We start from the raw sequence: 4,378 nt of genomic DNA, 5'->3' as shown, positions 1-4,378 counted from the left end.
ATGGCCCCCGCGCCCCTTACACGCTATCATGCTTAGAATCTATTGGGGGCGGGGGCGGCGCTGTCTCCCCCACTGAATGGTGCAATATCATCTTCACGGCACTTAAAGCTAAACTCTTTGTCTCCTGGGAAGCTAACTTTTTTTTTCCCCGCTGCAAAGCCCTTGCAGGCAGGCAGGGATTCTGATCTCTAGTCTCGTATAGCTGGCCTCGTCCCTTTTCATACCTTAAAGGCGCAGCACACACTTTCCAGGTCCCAGCTTGCCAACACGGCTCTTGCTGCCCTCCGTGCCTGGAAATCGCTCCCCAGAGTCCGTGTTCCAACAGCTCCCCCACACGTGGCAACACACTGTTGCTACCCTCCCCTGCCCTCCTGGCCAGGCGGCCACTTCAGCAATCAGCGAGCAGGGCGGACCCCCCCCCATCCCTTAGGGTAGGAATGCAGCCCTAACTTCCCTTAGGTTTTTATGGTTGTCTCTCTGTTGTTACAAATGTTCCTTTCTCCTGAGTTAGGATGCCTGAGTTACAATGTTTTTCTAAGATAAAGGCCACAGTTGGTAAAATTAGGAGGTTTTAAAAGTGTTCAAAAATGTCATAATAAGCCCTTTAATCTATGCAGAGGTAGTGTATATGTGGCATACTCTATACCTGTTTTTAACACAGTAAGTTTCTGTGTAGTCAAAGTGCAAACAAAAATTTTGAAGAAAAAAATATCACTTCTTTCTTAAAGTTGGTAAAATTTGGCTTAAGTTCAGAAAAATAGTGCTAGCCTGTGTGTGTCTTAGTGGCTACAAGTTTGATTGCTCTGCTAAATATGGCAGAGAGTGGCAGGGGTAGAAGTAAAAAGATTCAGGAACTGTTCATGTGGAATTTATATTGACAATTATTTTCAAAATTTTGTTGTGTCTCATAAGATGCCTCAAATAATTGTGAAGTTTGTGAATTAAATTATGCGGCATACGTGTGCCTTTTCAAAAAGCATTTGTGTAATTAAGTTTTGTGCATTGGGTGTTGTAAAGTAATTATTAAAACGTTGAAAATTAGGAAACTTTCTAAATTCAGGTCTGTAAAGGTTAAATTCAGGTCTGTAAGGGTTAAAAGATTCCAGGAATAAAGCAGCAACAGAAAGATAAGCGCAATAAACCCCCTTTGTTCATGCCTCTCAAAAATTTTAGAGCAAGGTCATAATTCTGTCACTTGACTTGTAATAACAAAATATTGGCAAAGGAAAAACTTCCTGGTGTTTTAAAATCCAAACGGACACAAAAGTGTTAAAATTTGAGTCTTTTATATTTCTATTAGAAAATTTATTTTAATTTTTAAGGTATTTAAAAAATTATGTGAAAAATAATGTGATTAGCCTTTTTAAACAATATAGTTAATTTAATGCACAGTGAACACCTAGGTGTGCCTTATAGTACCCTTGGTTTTAATTTTGTGCTACAGCAATGGTTGTTCTTTACCTCTGCTTTGAATGGAAAAAAAAAACAAAAAACAAAAAAACCTATCCTTTTAAGTGTATTCAGAAAATCAGCACATTATACAAATCTGTATATTTGTGTCAAAGTGAAGAAATCTAGTATTAATGAAAAATATACATATTTAATTTTATGAGTAATATTATAAAAGCAAATTAACTACCATCAAATATAATTTTGGTCTTAAGCTCTAGGTGTGGAAATGCATCACATGTCTTTAACTATATTTTATAATGTCTAAACATTTTGTTAATTTGGTATATAATATTTTTACAAATTATTCACTTAAAGTCTTTGAAGTAAAAACAGTTGTTTGTTTTTTAAAGTCAGTTTTTTATACCTTTAATAATCATAGTTCATGCTCTTGTGTTTGATCATAAAAATTTTAACACTCTATTACAGCTGTCTTACTATTCCACTGTGAAACCAATTTATAAAAAACCTGTTCATTTACAGCAAATGATATCATACTTCAGAGTGGAGACTCCTTCTACAGTGCTCATTAACCATTTTACTTAACAAATTTTTTTAACTGCTAACATTTTACTTCCTGCTTTAAACTTCAAATTAGAATTGTTTTAAAAATGTTTTGTGTTAAATCTAAACCTTAAAATTTATTTTTAGCAGTTCCACTCCAGCTACGTTAAAAAATTTTTTTACAAACATGCCGGCTAAATATTTCAAAAGCGCTTGTCAATTTTTCTAATGCGAGTTTTGTTTCAATCCTTTTGTCTGTTCATATTTGTGTTGTGATGAGTGAAAGTGGCCACAATGTTGTGTTTCGTGTTGTTTTGTTTTGTCTGTTTATTTGTTATTTTTGCATTTCATGATAAATACAATTTTTAAAGCCTTATCCATTTTTGAAAATTTCAATTAATTTTTTTTAACCTGGCTCAGTCTGGTCATCTAACAAACTGTGACATCCTGCTAAAAATCATGTGTTAAGCTAGTTTTGTCCTTCTGACAGCATGGCAGAAAGTGTAGGGGATGGTAAACCCCAGATTTCTCAATGGCCATTGGGGATAACTTTTCCCTGGAGAATTTCTGGACTTTGCAATCACCCAGCTTTCCTGCTATGTGTAAATTAAGGCCTATAGAATATGAATTTGTGGCTAAAGAATAGCATCTAGCTTTAAAATAATAACTAAGAAGTTTAAGAAAAATCATTTAGGTTCAGTCTAAAAGTTTTTGAAAAATTGGCGATTGTTAATTACAAAATTTTTTGAATGCTGAAGTCTGACAGAAGTCAGGAGGCATTCCCGTGGCAATTAAAAATAACCATTTTGCCTCCTGCCAAGCTGTTTTCTTATAAACCTCCTGCAGCCTCCCGCAGTCCTGTCTTCATCCACTTCAAAAGAGCCTGTCACCCCTCCTGTTAGCCTGCCATATCTGCGGACCTGTTTCTAAATAACTCCACCTTTGACAATGCTGAATTTGACTCTGCCTGGCTGCCCTGGATGCCCACCACTGCCACTAACAACCTCCGTCGCAATTTGTCTGCTCCACTTGACTCTCCCTTGCAAGACGATGACAACATCTCTGGTTCCTTCCCTTCCCACTTTGCCGGTGACATAGCCAACTCCCCTCCCACTCATCCCACTCCACCCCCTGACCCATCCTGGAAGTAGCCCTTTGTGCCCTCGCCATGGGTGCTGAGGAAGAGTAAGCCACCCCCAATCAATTTTTGCCACGACCTGGCCCATTCACCCATTCCCCAGGACACACTGGCTATGTCAGCTCAACCTCTCCCATGCCCCAAGCTTTTCAGGACTCTGCCTGCTTCCCCACCCTTCCAGCCCACGCTGTCCTCCGGACCCCCTTCCTCTTCTCAGTTCATCCTCATTATGGTCAAAGCCTCCACCCAGGTGCCCTCCAGTACCTGCTACTCACCCATCCCACCGTTCTATAAATAAATTGCTTCCTTCGAAATGCCTCACTTCACCAATAATACCAACCTTCTGCAATGCGGTATGAAGCCTCAACAACATGGCATAACTTTAAAACTAGTGGCGGGACTCGAACTTTGCCTTTTGGTAACCAATATGCTTCCCCCTAGTTCCCTTATTGAAAAATTGCAATCAAATTCTTGTCATTAATTCCTCCTTTCAGTTCGTAATTGCCCCCAATTTAATGTTTTTTGCCTGTTCTACTGGTTTATCTCCCCATATTGTTTCACATTTGTTTCTTTAATCCTAGAACTACTGTGTTTTGGTTGTTTTAATGCCTAAATTAACTGTCAAACCAGTCACTGCTTTCACCCTAGCCTTATTCATAGGCCTGGGTGTTACTGGTGTGGGCACAGTAATTTATTCATTGGTTCATACTCTAAAATCTGTTAATGCCTTAAGTATAACTGTTGTTAGAAATGTTTACAAACTTAAAATAAGTTTACACTACTTAGAGCACACTGTTGAATCCCTAGCAAACGTAGTGCAGCAAAACCGCCGAGGTTTAATTTGGTTTTTTTTTTTTTTTTTTTTTTGAAGGAAGGGGGAATCTGTGTAGCCCTTCCGGAACAATGTTGTGCATTCAAAGACAAAACTGGGTTAGTTAGAGACAGTGTTCAGCGTATAGGTAATGGAATACAGGAATTACAGAAACGTTTCAACCAAGAACAAAATTGGTACCAAGACTGGTTTTCCTCTTCCCCTTGGCTCAATACATTTTTACCCACTCTTTTGGGTCCTATTATTAGCCTTATGCTGCTCCTTTCTTTGGCCCATGGGCTTTCCGCAAACTCACTGCCTTTGTTAAAAATCAGGTAGATGAGACTGCAAAAACCTTTGTTCAGAATCACTGCCAACAGCTTACTCAATGTGACCCCTGTGAAAACTTGGCTATCGTCACCAAGCTGCCCTTCCAGCCATTAAGTTTCCAGGAGATAGAGCGCATTGCTAACAAA

The 4,378-nt window shown here is 38.8% G+C and overlaps 1 pseudogene; it reads left to right on the top strand.

The window, feature by feature from the left end:
- Positions 1-1,384: 1,384 nt before the first annotated feature.
- On the top strand, positions 1,385-1,539 carry LOC126029350 (uncharacterized; annotated as a pseudogene).
- Positions 1,540-4,378: the final 2,839 nt, after the last annotated feature.

The sequence above is a fragment of the Suncus etruscus genome, chromosome 14 (assembly GCF_024139225.1).
Source record: "Suncus etruscus isolate mSunEtr1 chromosome 14, mSunEtr1.pri.cur, whole genome shotgun sequence".
NCBI classification, from domain to species: Eukaryota; Metazoa; Chordata; class Mammalia; order Eulipotyphla; family Soricidae; genus Suncus; species Suncus etruscus.
This window is presented reverse-complemented; position numbering and strand designations above follow the sequence as displayed.